Below are 18,935 nucleotides of genomic sequence, written 5' to 3'. Positions count from 1 at the left end.
CTATTTTAGCATAATTCCATGTAGAATCATCATGGGAAAATGATAGGTTTTTAAAAAATAAAAGTCACGTATTCTAGTTAGAAGAATTGATAAGCCATATTCAAAATAAGTGGTGAAAAGTACCAGTTTTATTTAAATCACATTCTATCAACCTCGTTCAGGAAATGTTATAATCTCCTTAAAAAGAATGACAATGCTATGAACCAACATTTACATATGTTTCTCATGAGAATGCATCAACGTAGAAACTTAACATGATTTTCATCCGAAGTATTTAGATGTACTTCACTTATTGATAATTTATAAAAATGGAAGATAGGCTGCTCGGTGTCTTCATTGGGTAAGAATAATCATCTCTGAGTATGTTGAGTAGCAAGCAAGGTTTTTCTAAGGCACAATCTATTTATAGACATCTCTGATGCCAGAAAATATTCAGTGAATTCTCATCTGTATATAAATACAGTAGTGTTTTCTTATAATTACAAAAAGAAAAAAAAAAATCAAAAAGGTTTTCTCTCTGTTGGATTCTTTTTTTTTTTTTTTCTGAGAATGTTTTCAGAAATGTTTAGGAAATTGGAAACTCAAACATCTTTTAAAAAATACTAGAGATCTTTTAATAGTTCAGTTTTATTTTTGCATTAGAGATTACAACTCTCATTCTCTGAAAAACTGAAAATTCCTTCAACAAGAGAAAATCTAATTTCAGTTACTAATGAGCCCCTTTGTAACTTCACTGGTGTCGTCAATGATAACAGTGAAAGCCACAATTTTCATGTATGTTCATTGTCAAAGACAAAAATTAAATTATTTTAAGCATTTTAATATCCCATACAAGCAATTCGGTGTAATTGAGTGACTTTTGTACAAAATATAGGAAAACCCTTTTAAAATCAGAATATGTGATGGACATAGAGAGTAGAAAAATGGTTATCAGAGGCTGGGAAGGGTAGTGGGGGTGGGAGGGAGGTGCGAATGGTTAATGGGCACAGAAAAAAATAGCTGGAAAGAATGAATAAGACATACTATTTTATAGCACAACAGGGTGACTATAGTCAATAATAACTTAATTATACATTTTAAAAATAACTAAAAGGGTGTAATTGGATTGTTTATAACACAAAGGATAAATGCTTGAGGGGATGGTTACCTCATTTTCCATAATGTGATTATTACTCATTGCATGCCTGTATCAAAACATCTCATGGACCCCATAAATACATATACTACTATGTGCCCACACAAATAAGAAATACAATAAAATAAATAAAATCAGAACATATGAATTGTGCTGGAAAAGAGTTTTGTATACATGGCTATTGGTGAAATAAAATTTCTTCTCATCTTATGTTTTTGTTTTGATTACATTCAAGACTTTCTTTCTGTTTTAAATGTTCTCCAGTTTCAGTACAAGTTGTTTAGATTTTTACTTTTTAATTTCTGTTCATATTGTTTAGGATTTGTTGTACTTCCTGACTATGACGGTTGATTGCCATTTAACCATCCTGGGAAATTCACTGCCAATATCTCTTAAAATAACCCTCCAAAGATGTTTTCTGTTTGCTTCTAATAGATACTGCAACATTGGTATCACTGGCCTGGGGCCAGTTTTATGATAAGTTCTCAGCTTCTAGATTCCCAGACCACAGTGTGTGGTATAAATTCAAAATACAATCTGTCTCAAGAACAAGGCTGTGATGACAAATTCTGAAGGAAGATACTTTCCTCACTACACTAAGCCTAGGCCAAGGCAGAAAACACTTAGTTGACTCTGTACAGGTGACAGAATTTTTTCAACTATACCCTTTTATTGGGCTGTTGGCCTTCAATGGTCTGGCTTTATGTATTGAATTGACTGAACACAAAGCTTCTGTTCTTGGGAAAGCATTAAATGCCGAATCAGCCTACCCAATCTGGCAATTTCCTTCATCACAGCTGCCTGTCATTTTTGGCCGCTGAAGATTTTCTTTACTTTCTTGGAAGTTCAGCTACACATTTATAATATTTTATATAACCTTTCTCCATGTTTTATATTGCCAGATTTACCTAGTCCACAATTTATCTAAAATAGAACTTTCCTTGAGAATCTTTCCATGAAGATGAGGACAAGCAGCAAATAGATGAGATTGTGGAGAAAGCTCGGTTTGTGAAATAGCTGAATTAGGTGTCATATTGGGCAATCTAGACTTGAGTAATTTAACATGGGTGGAGCAGGATGGAGCCATCTTATTCTCTGGGAATCTCCAGTCTAGCTTGTGCAAAAGATAATTATCAGGAGGATGCTTGATGGTACTCAGCCAGGAAATGGCATATTCTATTATGGAGTCTACTACAGATTCCTGCTATTTGGCTTCAGCAGGGGTTGTTGCCACTCAGCAATCCATTATTTATCTCTTGCTGATTCACTATATGTTTTTCTGGTGTGGCTATTTAAGCCTTTTTGCACTCTCTCTAAGCCCCTGTCCCCACCCTGCCTCTTATTTCTTAACACTCTCAGCTTGTGATTTCTTTGTGACTACAGTCAAAAATGTGTCAGTTTTATTTTAAAAATCCATTTTAAGTGCAAATTCTTGTAAATGTTAAAAAGATGCGGAACCAGTAAAAATTCTGCACTGGGTGTCTCCATAGAGAACTCATTGTCCATTCAAGATTGTTTAGCAAAAAACTATAATAAATTAAAGCTTATACAACAAATTTTCAAAGGGTGAGGACTTATAATACCACAAGGAACTGACAGGGACAAAATTCCTGGCATAAAAGGTCTTGCAGAGCTCCATATGCATCAACATTCTGGAAACTAAGAGCTTGGGGAGTAGTGATCTGGAGATTTATTTACCTGGCTGGTGATGCTAGGGGCATCAGTATCTCTGCTGAGCCAGATCCTGGCTGAGAAAAAAACAAATGTACTGCACAAACGCTGTGAAGTTCTCACTGCCTTAGTTTCTTTGTGAAAAAATTCGATTTACAATCCATTGAGTGGTATCCTGTAAATAGAGTGTTGCTTATTTTTAAATGATTGTGTAAAACTGAAAGTGTCATTTGTGATTTCACATGGCTTTCATCCTCTCAACAAAAGTGAAGAATATCTTCTGTAAAGAATAAATTTGAATGAGTTGACTGTGGGTGCAGACCAAACCTTGTATCTCCTATGTAATTGCTCTTTTAAAAATATGAAAATAGGGAAAAGAAACAGTTTGAGTTGAAAGATAGGAATATTGTCTTCACACAAGTGTGGTTGGCTTAGTTGTTATGTGAAAACAATGCCCAGGGTGAGTACTTGGTTGCAAAATTAATTATGGTCTTTCCTAAAGACAGAAAACTGTAGGGGCAGAGAATCTGCATATTTCATATTTTTAAAAGAAACAGAGGGTACAACTAGACTAAAAATAATGATCAAGTGTCTGTTTAGAGTTTTGTAGAATAGGTTAGAAAGGATCAATCATACACTCTCAACGATGATTATCCTTACGAAAATAATGTGTTTAAGAGAAGTCACTACTTGATTCTTGTCATTACATTTTTTCCCTGTGTGCGGGTTTTTGTTTTTGTTTTTTAAGAAGCAGAGAGTTGTTTAGGAATATCCATGGTGCTGGTCAAATAATTAAGTTCTATAATCAGGCAATCAGGCCTATGCATATTAATAAGGTGAATGCCAGGTACAAACACTGTGATTTTTAACTGTTTTATTAACAAATTATGGCATACCAATCTTCAAGAATGCAACTTCCAAATCCTTAGTCTTTGATGGAAATTGGAGAAAATGAATCAGGACACTTTTCCATATTGACTTCACTTTTCAGTTCACTTTAGTTCAACAAATGTCAATGGAGTGCTTCCTACCTATAGGATTAAGGCTAAGAGATTTAATGATTATAAAGATAAGTCTGTCAGTGCTGCTGTTACAAGGGGGTTTATTATCTCATAAGGGGATGAGACTCACAGAAATGGCTAAAATACAGAGCAGAATAAGGGGAATGCAGTGGGTTTCAAGAAGTGATATCACTTGCTTAAGAGAACAAGGCAGACTTTTAAGAATGAATAGACTAGTGTCTATTCATTATAGTGTCTATAAATATTGACTCAAGGAATGAATAAAGAAGTTAATCAGGGTACAAATGTTAAAAACACTAATATATTAAGGTCAATATGAGACTTGCAAATTAATGATAGTTTGGCCTTTAATCCACAATCAGATTTTACATTGATCCTTTACATATCAATGGTTTATAAGGTACTCAGGGGTCTTTCTATAAAAGTTGCTGTATATTATTTCTAACTATTACTACCAGGCTGTGATCATTCCATTGAACATGGTCTTCCAAGTAAAGACATACAGTGACACACTAGAATAGAAATAATTGGTTTTTCTCTTAATTTGATCTTATAAGTCAACTGGAAATTTCTCTCTCAGTTGTTTTCATGCTCCAGAGAATTCAGTGACATGGAGAAAATGGCACAACATATTCAGAGGTGTTAGGGCCATGATACTGATAAATGTTGTAAACTTATTGTCATGAGGGCCGTCACTTTCACTAGTCCTCTTTTTCTACAGAAATTCCAGACTCTGAAATGTTCCCCAAATGTTGACTTTCAAAATGCTTTAAAATATTTTATTGCAGATAAAAACAAAAGCTTTAGTATCACTTCAGTTCTATCAAAAGAAAAATATAAGGCAAGGGGCTTTTGCACACAAACAACAGACTTAAACTACAACCTTGTAAGATAACAGTAGGACTTCAGTTTCAGGGCTGTGATGTAAAATGGGGTAGGAAAAATAAAGTACTTCAGACCCCAAAATACTAAGGCCGTTTAGTGTAGGATGAGATTTAGGAGGAGGCTAGGTAGTGTAAATTCTTATCAGATATTTTAAAGGAAATGATATCCCAATGCACATACACATTTGTGTGTGGGTCTGTGTGTGTATGTGTATGCAGGGGCGTGTGTGCGTGTGTGTGTTTGTGTGTGTGTGTTTGTGTGTGTTTATTTTCTTCTATATTTGGAGATGTCAGAAATGTTATGGAAGTTTCTAATGAGGAAGAACTCTTTTTTGGAGGAAGGAGAGAGAAAGAAGAGTTTCCCATAAAGAGAATGGCTGCCTCTCAAAGTAGTGATCTCTCTGTCTCTGAAGTTCCTAGCAAAGTCTGACTGATTTTCAGTGAAAGATGTTGGGATAGGGTGGTCCTTTGGGTGACAGAGTCCTGTAAAGATACAGTCCGATGTCTCTATGGTCAGTCACCGTGATAGATACTATCAATGTCTTGCCCTATCTGTTCCTTTGTCATCTCAATGCATACTTGCTCACCTTCCAACTGCCAGCACCTGAATTTCCTTGCCTCAAGGTTTTCTGTGGTTTACAGAGCTGACATTGCCCTTGGAGAGGGAAGAGTTTAGAAGTGCCAGAGCATTAATGCCCTCCTTCCCAGCAGCCCACATACAATTACTGACAGGAGTTGGCGCATAAGTAATCCAACTCCCTTGCCCCACAAGTGACATGATTCCTATGTGTTCTACACTAGCCTCCTCCAGTAATTAGTTTATACTAATTCCAAATGGGATTAACCCCCTGTCACTCAGATGTTGATCTGCTTGACAAACGCTTCTTTCATTGACTGCATTTCTCTACTCCCCTTCCAGCCTGTTCTTTACCTCCCAGACAAACAGTTTGCACATAATCTTTGTTTTTAGGTCAGCTTCTGGGGAAAATCAACTATGACAGTCTCTAAGTGAAAACTGAACCAGTGTAGTAGTAGAATTGATAATGTAAAAAAATACTTTAGTTGGCTAACTATCCCAAGCTTTTCATCTCCGTAGCATAATATATTTATATCATATTTAAATTCTCTCTAGGTATAATTAAAAACTCAGGTTGCATAAGATACGATACCTCTATTTAGACATCTAAATTGTTGAAAAAAGTTTACTCTCTCACATAGGCTAATAGTAATGATTCGGTGTCTTTATTTAGTAAATTATTTCTATTTCTAACAAAATTTTCACCTTCAAAGTGTCTTCACTTGTGAATATCTATTCTTAGTACTGGTTTTTTATTATTTCTTTTTCTGACTTTATTCCAAATGTTAAAAAAAAAAGACCTTTTCCATCCTTTCAGGTCACAGATTTTAGATCACTTTATATGCACTTCTCCCCAATTTTATTGGTTAGCAAATTGAGTGCCCTACAAGAGATATGGTTTGGATAGGGTCCTACAACTATAGAGTGAAAAGCAAGTGCTGAAATTCAGCTGTTTGATTCCTGGTCCTGTGTTCATTCCATGCCACCCCTTTATCCCATCATGGAACTGCCAGTGGCTATTGAAAAGCACTTGTAGATTATTATATCCTTCTCTCTGCCTATAATGGTGGTTCTAAAATTCTGCATCTACGAGCCTTGGATAATATGATTCTCATCATCTCAACTATGAACTATTCTTAGCACAGCTCCATTTTGATTTAATAGCATTTTAATTTAGTGATTTCAAATATTTGCAAAGAGATGTAAACGATTGTATGGCATTTGTGATTATGAATTTGAAGCACATGTAATAGCTTGAAAGAACCATTAGAAGCAAGCTCTTTTTAAATTAAAGAGACATTTGTAAGAAACAATATAAATATAATTCTAATAAGGTGTAGGTGGAAGGGGTAATTCCTTCCTTTCATAAACAATTACATTAAATAAATATAGTCATTAAGTGAAGAAGCTGGAACTCCAGCTGGGTCTTTTGACTATGGTTTCCATACTGTTTTCACTACACTGTGTTCCCTTCTTTAGACCACAGGAATTCAGACTTATTTTTGGCCAGTATGAATATATCTTTCATAAGAGAAAAATGAACAAAATATATACCTGTGAGAATAACATTGTCTATCTATTAGATAATTGATGAATACCAAACCTGTTTAAGAGAAATCCAAGCTTTCTCATAATGAAACAAAGACACAATGATTTTTCTTACAAATAACCTCTTGTCTGAACATATTGCTTATTTGAATAACAGTATATACACAAAGTGTATCTAGTTCCATTTTGCATGGGGCTAAGACAGGGACACACAGGTGGAGAATTATCAGGTAAACTTTAATGCATCCTAGTCTGGGTTTACAATTTCTTCATATATGCATAATAAAGCAAATTAGCAGAAAAGCTTAAATAACTTGGATTTAGTTTTGTGTAGCTTGTACTTTTCCAAATGTATATTTAAAATGATAGTTCATGTACATATCCTAAATGTAATGCAAATCCAACTCAGTCCAATAGATTATTTATGTAGAACAAGCTCAAAGCAATCAATTAAAAATTAAACTACTGGGGACCTCGGCAAGATGACCAAATAGAACAGCTCCGGTGTGCCACTCCCAGAGAGATCAACACAGAAGGCAGGTGATTTCTGCATTTCCAACTGAGATACCTGGCTCATCTCACTGGGACTAGTTAGACAGTGGGTGCAGCCCATGGAAGGTGAGCAGAAGCAGGGTGGGGTGTCACCTCACCTGGAAAGTGCAAGGGATCAGGGAACTCCCTTCCCTAGACAAGGGAAGCTGTGAGAGACTGTGCCGTGAGGAATGTGCATTCTGGCCTGGATACTACGCTCTTCTCACAGTCTTTGCAACCTGCAGACCAAGAGAATCCCTTGGGTGTCTACACCACCAGGACCCTGGGTTTCAAGCACAAAGTGGGGCGGCCATTTGGGCAGACACTGAGCTAGTTGGAGGAGGTTTTTCTCATACCCCAGTGGCACCTGGAATGCCAGTGAGACAGAACCATTCAGTCCTCTGGAAATGGGGCTGAAGCCAGGGAGCCAAGTTGTCTAGCTCTGTGGATCCCACCCCCACAGAGCCCAGCAAGCTAAGATCCACTGGTTTGAAATTATCACTGCCAGCACAGCAGTCTGAAGTCAACCTGGGGCACTTCAGCTTGGTAGGGGGAAGGGCCTCTGCCATTACCTCACATTGTAAACAAAGCCTCCTCCGGGAAGTCTGAACTGGGCGGAGTACACCACAGCTCAGCAAAGCTGCTATAGCCAGACTGCCTCTCTAGATTCTTCCTTTCTGTACAGGGCATCTCTGAAAGAAAGGCAGCAGCCCCAGTCATGGGCTTATAGATAAAACTCCCATCTCCCTGTGACAGAGCACCTGGGGGAAGGGGTGGCTGTGGGTGCAGCTTCAGCAGAATTAAACATTCCTGCCTGCCGGCTCTTAAGAGAGCAGTGGATCTCCCTGCACAGCGCTTGAGCTCTGCTAAGGGACAGACTGCCTCCTCACGTGGGTCCCTGACCCCCGTGCCTCCTGACTGGGAGACACCTCCCAGTAGGGGCCAGTAGACACCTCATACAGGAGAGTCCCAGCTGGCATCTGGTGGGTGCCCCTTTGGGACAAAGCTTCCAGTGGAAGGAACAGGCAGCAATCTTTGCTGTTCTGCAGCCTCCGCTGGTGGTACCCAGGAAAACAGGGTCTGGAATAGACCTCCAGCAAACTGCAGCAGACCTGCAGAAGAGGGGCCTGACTGTTAGAAGGAAAACTAACAAACAGAAAAGAATAGCATCAATATCAACAAAAAGGACATCCACACAAAAAAAGTCACCAACATCAAAGATCAAAGGTAGATAAATCCATGAAGATGAGGAAAAACCAGTGCAAAAAGGCTGAACATTCCAAAAACCAGCACGCCTCTTCTCCTTCAAAGGATCACAGCTCCTTGCCAGCAAGGTAACAAAACTGGACAGAGAATGAGTTTGGTGAATTGGCAGAAGTAGGCATCAGAAGGTGGGTAATAACAAACTACTCCAGGCTAAAGGAGCATGTTCTAACCCAATGCAAGGAAGCTAAGAACCTTGAAAAAAGGTTAGAGGAATTTCTAACTAGAATAACCAGTTTAGAGAAGAATATAAATGACCTGATGGAGCTGAAAAACACAGCATGAGAACTTTGTGAAGCATACACAAATATCAATAGCTGAATTGATCATGTAGAAAAAAGGATATCAGAGATTAAAGATCAATTTAATGAAATAAAGCATAAAGAGAAGATTAGAGAAAAAAGAATGAAAAGGAATGAACAAAGCCTCCAAGAAATATGGGACTATGTGAAAACACCAAACCTGCATTTGATTGGTGTACCTGAAAATGACGAGGAGACGGGAACCAACCTGGAAAACCCACTTCAGCATATTATCCAGGAGAACTCCCTCAACCTAGCAAGATAGGCCAACATTCAAATTCAGGAAATACAGAGAACACCAAAAATACTCCTCGAGTAGAGCAACCCCAAGACATGTAATTGTCAGATTCACCAAGGTTGAAATGAAGGAAAAAATGTTAAGGGCAGCCAGAGAGAAAGGTTGGGTTACCCACAAAGGAAAACCTATCAGACTAACAGTGGATCTCTCTGCAGAAACCCTGCAAGCCAGAAGAGAGTGGGGGCCAATATTCAACATTCTTAAAGAGTAAAATGTTTAACCCAGAATTTCATATCCAGCCAAACTAAGCTTCATAAGTGAAGGAGAAAAAATCCTTTACAGACAAGCAAATGCTGAGAGATTTTGTCATCACCAGGCCTGTTCTTTAAGAGCTGCTGAAGGTAGCACTAAATATGGAAAGGAAAAACTGGTACCAGCCACTGCAAAAAACATACTCAATTGTAAACACCACCAATACTATGAAGAAACTGCTTTAACTAATGGACAAAATAACCAGCTAGCATCATAATGACAGGATCAAATTCACACATAACACATTAACCTTAAAGGTAAATGGGATAAATGCCCCAATTAAAAGACACAGACTGGCAAATTGGATAAAGAGTCAAGACCCATCGGTGTGCTGTATTCAGGAGACCCATCTCACATGCAAAGACACATGTAGGCTCAAAATAAAGAGATGGAGGAAGATTTACCAAGCAAATGGAAAACAAAGAACAGCAGGAGTTGCAATCCTAGTCTCTGATAAAACAGACTTTAAACCAACAAAGATCAAAAAAGACAAAGAAGGGCATTACATAATGGTAAAGGGATCAATGCAACAAGAAAAGCTAACTATCCTAAATATATATGCACCCAATACAGGAGCACCCAGATTCATAAAGCAAGTTCTTAGAGACCTACAAAGAAAGTTCAATACCCACACAATAATGGTGGGAAACTTTAACACCCCACTGTAAATATTAGACAGAGCAATGAGACAGATAATTAACAACAATATTCAGGATTTGAATGCAGCTCTGGACCAAGTGGACCTAATAGACATCTACAGAACTCTCCATCCCAAATCAACAGAATATACATTCTTCTCAGCAACACATCACACTTATTCTAAAGCTGACCACACAATTGGAAGTAAAACACTCCTCAGCAAATGCAAAAGAACAAAAATCATAACAAACAGTCTCTCAGACCACAGTGAACTCAAACTAGAACTCAGGATTAAGAAACTCACTCAAAACCCCACAACTACTTGGAAACTGAACAACCTGCTCCTGAATGACTACTGGGTAAATAATGAAATTAAGGCAGAAATAAACAAGCTCTTTGAAACCAATGAGAACAAAGACACAATGTACTAGAATGTCTGAGACACAGGTAAAACAGTGTTTAGAGGGAAATTTGTAGCACTAAATGCTCACAGGAGAAAGTGGTAAAGATCTAAAATCGACACCCTAACATCACAAGTAAAAGAACTAGAGAAGCAACAGCAAACAAAATCAAAAGGTAGCAGAAGACAAGAAATAACTAAGATCAGAGCAGAACTGAAGGAGATAGAGACACAAAAAACCCTTCAAAAAATTAATGAATCCAGGAGCTAGTTTTTTGAAAAGATTAACAAAATAGATAGACCACTAGCCAGACTAATAAAGAAGAAAAGAAAAAAGAATCAAATAGACATGGTAAAAAATGATAAAGGGGATATCAACACTAATCCCACAGAAATACAAATTACCATCAGAGAATACTAGAAATACCTCTATGAAAATAACTAGAACATCTAGAAGAAATGGATACATTCCTGGACACATACACCCTCCCAAGACTAAACCAGGAAGAAGCAGAATCCTTGAATAGACCAATAACAAGTTCTGAAATTGAGGCAGTAATTAATAGACTACCAACCAAAAAAAGCCCAGGAACAAAAAGATTCACAGCTGAATTCTACCTAAGGTACAAAGAGGAGCTGGTACCATTCCTTCTGAAACAATTCCAAAAAATAGAAAAAGAAGAACTCCTTCCTAACTCTTTTTATGAGTCCAGCATCATTCTGATACCAAAATCTGGCAGAGACACAACAAAAAAAGAAAACTTCAGGCCAATATCCCTGATGAACATCAATGCGAAAATCCTCAATACAATACTGGCAATCTGAATCCAGCAGCACATTTAAAAGCTTATCCACTATGATCAAGTCGGCTTCATCCCTGGGATGTTACGCTGGTTCAACATATGCAAATCAATAAACGGAATCCATCACATAAACAGAACCAAGGACAAAAACCACATGATTATCTCAATAGATGCAGAAAAGCCCTTTGATAAAATTCAACACTCCTTCATGCTAACAACTCTAAATAAACTAGGTATTGATGAAATGTATGTCAAAATAATAAGAACTGTTTATGACAAACCCACAACCAATATCATACTGAATGGGCAAAAGCTGGAAGCATTCCCTTTGAAAATTGGCACAACACAAGGATGCACTCTCTCACCACTCCTATTCAACACATTATTGGAAGTTCTGGCCAGGGTAGTCAGGCAAGAAAAAGAAATAAAGTGTATTCAAATGGGAATAGGAAGTTAAATTGTCTCTGTTTGCAGATGACATGGTTGTATATTTAGAAAACCCCATTGTCTCAACCCAAAATCTCCTTAAGCTGTTAAGCAACTTCATCAAAGTCTCAGGATACAAAATCAATGTGCAAAAATCACAAGCATTTCATTACACCAATAATAGACAAAGAGCCAAATCAATAGTGAACACCCATTCACAATTGCTACAAAGAGAATAAAATACCTAGGAATCCAACTTAAAAGGGATGTGAAGGACCTCTTCAAGGAGAACTACAAACCACTGCTCAAGGAAATAAGAGAGGACACAAACAAATAGAAAAACATTCCATGCTTATGGTTAAGAAGAGTCAATATCATGAAAATGGCCATACTGCCCAATGTAATTTATAGATTCAATGCTATCTCCATGAAGCTACCATTGACTTTCTTCACAGAGTTAGAAAAAACTACTTATAATTTCATATGGAACCATAAAAGAGGCTGTATAGCCAAGATAATCCTAAGCAAATAGAAAAAAGCTGGAGACATCACACTACCTGATTTCAAACTATAGTACAAGGCTACAGTAAATAAAACAGCATGGTACTGGTACCAAAACACATATATAGATCAATGGAACAGAACAGAGGCCTCAGAAATAACACCATATATCTACAACCATCTGATCTTTGACAAACCTTACAGAAACAAGCAATGGGGAAAGGATCTCCTATTCAGTAAATGGTGCTGGGAAAACTGACTAGCCATATGCAGAAAACTGAAATTAGACTCCTTTCTTACACCTTGTACAAAAATTAACTCAAGATGAATTAAAGATTTAAATGTAAGACCTAAAACCATGAAAACCCTAGAAGAAAACCTAGGCAATACCATTCAGGACATAGGCATGGGCAAAGACTTCATGACTAAAACACCAAAAGCAATGGCAACAAAAGCCAAAACTGACAAATGGGATCTAATGAAACTAAAAAGTTTCTGCACAGCAAAAGAAACTATCATCAGAGTGAACAGGCAACCTACATAATGGGAGAAAAGTTTTGCAATCTATCCATCTGACAAACGGCTAATATCCAGAATCTATAAGGAACTTAAACAAGTTTACAAGAAACAAACAACCCTATCAAAAAGTGGGCAAAGGATATGAACAGACACTTCTCAAAAGAAGACATTTTTGTGGCCAAGAAACATATGAAAAAAAGCTCCTCATCACTGGTCATTAGAAAAATGCAAATCAAAACCACAATGAGATACCCTCTCACACCAGTTAGAATGGCAATCATTAAAAAGTCAAACAACAGGTGCTGGAGAGGATGTGGAGAAATAGAAACACTTTTACCTTGTTGGTGGGAGTGTAAATTAGTTCAACCATTGTGGAAGACAGTGTGGCGATTCCTTAAGGATCTGGAACCAGAAATACCATTTGACCTAGCAATCCCATTACTGGATATATACCCAAAGGATTATAAATCATTCTACTGTAAATACACATGCACACATACGTTTATTGCAGCACTATTCACAATAGAAAAGACTTGGAACCAACCCAAATGCCCATCAATGATAGACTGCATTAAGAAAATGTAGCACATATATACCATGGAATACTATGCAGCCATAAAAGGATGAGTTCATGTCCTTTGTAGGGACATGGATTAAGCTGGAAACCATCATTCTCAGCAAACTAACACAGGACGTGGATGAAGCTGGAAACCATCATTCTCAGCAAACTAACACAGGACATGGACGAAGCTGGAAACCATCATTCTCAGCAAACTAACACAGGAACAGAAAAGCAAACACTACATGTTCTCCCTCATAAGTGAGAGTTGAACAATGAGAACACAGGGAGGGGAACATCACATACTGGGGCCTGTTGGGGGGTAGGGGGCTGGGGGAGGGATAGCACCAGGTGAAATACCTAATATAGATGATGGGTTGATGGGTGCAGCAAACCACCGTGACACACGTATACCTATGCAATAAACCTGCGAGTTCTGCATATATATGTCAGAACTTCAAAAAGAAAAAAAATGACATACCATTTTAAATCTAAGATATTCCTGTCAAAAAATTCTCAGTAAATTAAAAAATAAAAATTAACAATTCATTTATATACAAAAAATTAAACTATTCACAGTATAGTACAATGGTATTTACATTTTGTGGTATACTTTTTGAACATAATAATTCCAAAGGTAGTAGTATATACAGTTAATTTTGTTTAACCAGAAAGTCAAATATCTAATTTCTTGAGATGTCTCTAATTGGACATATCATCAATGAGTAGATATCTATTCTTGAATTATAAAGAAAACTTGATGGGGACGGTGGTGATGGGAATAAGTTATCTTCAAATATCACATACTGTTATGAATGTTTCAAAGGGATATATTGTTAGGGATATATTGCTTAATATATGCTGAAATTTAAGGTCAAATATGTTGAAGATGAAATTGTTCAACCGTGGAATTCATAAGCACCTGGTGAAGATTTTGTTCATAGGATGGATGAACTTTTAAGATCCAGTCAACCTGAGAGTCTGTGATTCTGTGATTCTCCAGTGTAGAGGACTGTGTGAGCCATTGTCTCTGGGAGGCTTCTGTTAATATGTGATGTTCTCACCCTAGCCCCTTGCTGTTATTACCTTTTCTTTATTATATTTGAGATACTATCATCTGAATGTCCTTTCTTCTTTCATTTTTCTTAAATCATATTTTCTTTTATTTTCTTGGATGAATACAAGGCAAATAAATTGTAAAGAAGTGGCTGCGAAGAAAGTGTTTTATGGCCAATTTTACAAAGAACACTAGGTTAAATAAGGTTTAAGAGGTTTCTTTGACATAAGAATTTTTAGAGACTTCAATATGTTAATGTACAGTGAAATCTCAAGAGCTAGGGCATGCAGTTCTGTAGAGCAGTTTTAAAAAGTTGTTTAAGGACATTCTTCCTAGAGCATTATCTTTCGCTCACCTCCTTCCCTAACTTTCATATACATTCTAGACTTTATGTTGCTTTGGCATAAACATAAATGTTGCTTTAGCAGCATTTTCTTATTTCCCTTCAGTGTTGATAATCTATACCCACAACAATGACTCAGTTAGACTGTCAAATATGTTCTGTTCATAATTTTGGAAGTAATGTCCTTCAATATTAAATAACTTCAGCAAATACTGTGTTTGGTCAGGGTTTTACATTTGCATGTTTTAAATTGTATTTAAGTTATGAAATTGTGATTAATTCTGAAAGTCATATGACTCCAGAGTCATTCTCTTTGCTTTTATTTCAGCAGATTTTTTTTTCACATTTGAGTTTATTTGGGCTTTGCTATGCTATACTTCAAATACTTAATAGAAAACCAGCTTCCTCTGAAGTGGATTCATAAAGACACAGATGTAAGTAGATACCCTGTCTCAACAAATCAGTTAGAACCATTTACATTTGTTCACATGATTACCTCCAATATTATTAAAATAAATATTATTATAAATATTTTAAAAATCCCAAAGGTCTAACTATACAGATAAAAGGCAAGAAAAAAATACCTCTCCCCAATAAACTAGATTGACCCATTTGCTGTGGGTATGTAATTTTTGCATAGCAAGCTCAGTTTATTCTGCCTGTGTTTGCACATAGGCCAGTCAAAACTTGAAGGCTATTCTTCTCATTGACTAACAATACTATTAAAATTGCCAAGACAAATTTATTTTTCTAAAAACCCTAGTTGGATTAGTTACACTTCTTAAAATCTTAACAAAAATGGTGTTTGGCAAAATAGACATTTAATAAACTAATTTTATGCAAGAATAATTTCTCATTATCACTATTTGGCATTATATATTTGTTTGTTTATTGTGTGGCTCCCCCACTAAAATATAAACTGCAATGTGCAGGGGCTTTTCCTAAGCCGAGGATATGCTTGGCTTGACCTGTAACAGGCACTCAATAAATATTTAAGGAGATGTTAAATAAATTAAGTTATACACTGGTATAAATGTGACTATAAAAAATACAGTCTACAGATGAAGTACCATTGCTTATTTGGTATACTCCTTAGTCATCAGGTACACTGCTCAGTCACTTTCTACCTTCTGGTTCATTCTCTATGTTGTCATCGGAATTATGGCTCTAAACCACGACGTCAATCATGTTTAAAAACATCCAATGACATCTATGATGCAATGATGAATTTAAAACTTCCTAGTAAAGCCCATGAGGTCACTCATAATCTGTCTTTAATTCGCCTTGGCCATCTCATACCCACAGTGGGTTAGGCTCCATCCACATTCACTTCTTTCCCAGGACACGAAGCTCCCTCCTATTACTCCGTTCTCACACAGGCCATCTTCCTTGAATGCTCTTTCCCAGTGTCTCTGCCTGGAGAATTCAGACTCCCCCTTTTTATTTTTTTATTGCACCTTTCCACATTGTGCTACGTTATTTGATTATGTTCTTCTGTTTTTTGTTTTGTTTTGTTTTGCATTCAGAGTTCCTTCACAGCATCAACTAAAATTGATGTAACTTATATGCAGTGCTTGGAAATTAGTAGGTACTGGACAAATGTGTGTTAAATAAATAACCAAATGGATAAGTGTTGTGGTACATGTATAAGAAAGGAAAATAATATAATGTGGTGGGCAGAGACAAGAAAATGTGTTTCTCTTGTGTTACTGAACAATATTTATATAATTATATTATGAACATGGAATTAATTATAAAATTAGAATAATTTCTAAAAGAATTAGAATAAATTATAAAAATAGAATGTGTATTAAAAATAGAATATATCTATTTCATCGCACACACACTGTATATATAACCCCCAGTATGAGTTCTGTGGTTTTGAAAAGAACACTTTAAGTCAAATACAGGAGCAAATTATGTTCAGACTTTGGATGAATAATAGAACTGTTTGGTGTATGTGGCCCTGGGAAAAAACTTTAAAAAATAGAAAATAAATTTCTTATATCCAATCTTAATCCATCTTTCATTTTTATTTTTACCAGTGATTATGTGAACCTTATCATTATTATTGTGGTAAAAATTACACTACTTTATTTCCTTCTAATCTCAAACTTGTCACAAGTTGTATATGAGATTGGAGAAAATCTGTATCAGCAGGGAACTAGTGTCCAATTATGTGGCTAATCTTGAGGGAAGGTTTAGAAATGAATTTGTTCCATTACTTTTCTGACTGAATCAAAGTGAATAAAACGGTGTATCATTTCATTTACTGTCAGAGAGTACACTTTATTACTGAACTGTTTGATATAAATACTATATAATTTATAAAAATGTTGTTATATTTATGATGTTTACAAGACTAAGAAAAGGGTCCTCAAAGGTACTGTTGAATGTTTTGCTTCCTTTTTGTTAATCTCACTGCCTTTTAAACATTTTAAACATTTGGGGAGTAGATGCAAAATTCTACTTAAATAATTACGATGTTATCCTCTCTTTTCTACCTAATGAGGAATATAACTTACCTCTCCCTAAACCACAGTAGATACTTGTATGCAGCTGCTTTTGATTTAAGGCTAGAAAAACTAATTCATTTTATACCTCTAAAATTATCAAGCAGATTTTCCTTTATCTTTGTAAAAGAAGCTGAAGTTTTGGATGTTTCTGTCAAAAACAATAGTAGAAATTGTTCCAGTAAGTGTTCCTGCAGCATCAACTAAAACACACTTAGTTGAACCTAACCTAATCATAGAATTCACGATGCTTCCCAGACAAAAGCACTTGCATTCTGACAATGATATTTTTCTTCTTCCTTCAAAAAAGTTATATCCTCTGGCTCCTTCACTTTTCCTTTTATTTTATCCTATTTTTTACTTTATAAGAAAATGAGGTATGGCTGCAACCATGGTAACAGTTGCTAGGAGACAATTAGACACACCTTTCTAACCCCCACCAATTCCATTTGCACTAGTCCAGCAGATCTGTCAAGGTGTTTCTGTTTCCTATGAAAACAAACCTAGTGCATCATAATGGCGCTTGCACATTTGAATCAGTTCTGCTAAATAGTAATATTAAAGAAGTAAAATTCACCTTCTTAGCAAAACCTCACATCTTTTGAGTTTCTTCTTACTTTGTTGTAGATCCTGACTGAGCAAAGCTTGATATGCAAAAGGAGCTTTATAATGAAGCAAAGCAGCAAGCTCTGCCAGTACTGCAGTGCGGGAAATTGCTGATATGATTTCTTTGCTGTAGTAATTTCTTTGGGTGCCTGATTTGTTCCTGTTGCATCTCGCCCATTGTTGCTTTAATGTATGGAAATAAAACTCTTGCTTTTTTCAGTCTGCACAACAAACTCCGTGACATGTAGGGGTCCCATAATCTTGGACAGGTGAAATTCTGGACAAGAAAGCCTCCCAGGTAATTGAAGGCTTCCCTTAAACACATACAAAATGTGTCTCCTGCCTGTGTCTTCAAGTGAGGCTCATTTAGGCTTCCAATTTATTCAATACTTGTTTTTTGAACCCCTGTCGTCACTAGGCAATATACTGGTAACAATAAACATAGACTCTGCCCTGATGAAGATAAGATTTCAATAGGAAAGATAAACAACTAAACTGGTGTAATGCAAGGAATCTACGTTTCTGCTACCTCCAATCTTTACAGCTTTAACTTTGTCTACTGCTCCGTTTCAGCTTCTACTTCTGCTTCATACCCAATCTTGATTACTTTTTGAGGATTTTCAGATGTTGTTTGCTTTACAGTTAGTTCTGTCTTGGAATACCCTTACCCCTTTTCTCTGGCTGGGAAAATCCAATGCATTTTCAGTTTAAATGCTTCTTTTTTCTGTGAAACATTTGGGACTGCCTTGATTATACTTAGTTACCTCATTTTCTGGATTCTTCATACATTTTTGTAATATCTCTGTTTCTGAAGCCATCAAATTGTCTTGTAATTATTTATGCATGTTTCTGAGTTCACAGCTTGAGTGTAAACATTGTGTAAGGACCACGAGTTGCTCATGTTTGTACAGCAGGCATTTGCAGTGCCTGGAACAATGTGTGACATACAGGTGTTGAATGAATGTATGAAGTGTCAAGTGCAGAGCTGTCCCACCTACAGTTGTTGGCTCATTCCTACTGTCAGAGTGTATGCCGCTGAATCCTATATAGATGATTCAAATAATCAAAGCTGTTATCTCCAATTAT

At 36.5% G+C, this 18,935-nt stretch overlaps 1 protein-coding gene across 7 annotated transcripts in view; it reads right to left on the bottom strand.

Moving 5' to 3' along the window:
• Positions 1-18,935, bottom strand: part of GRIA4 (glutamate ionotropic receptor AMPA type subunit 4) — a 370,821-nt gene that overhangs the window by 95,026 nt on the left and 256,860 nt on the right. The gene's annotated exons all lie outside the window — the stretch shown is intronic.

Source organism: Theropithecus gelada, chromosome 14, assembly GCF_003255815.1.
Source record: "Theropithecus gelada isolate Dixy chromosome 14, Tgel_1.0, whole genome shotgun sequence".
Classification (NCBI taxonomy): Eukaryota; Metazoa; Chordata; class Mammalia; order Primates; family Cercopithecidae; genus Theropithecus; species Theropithecus gelada.
Note: the sequence above shows the minus strand (reverse complement) of the source record. Positions and strands in the feature narration are given on the sequence as shown.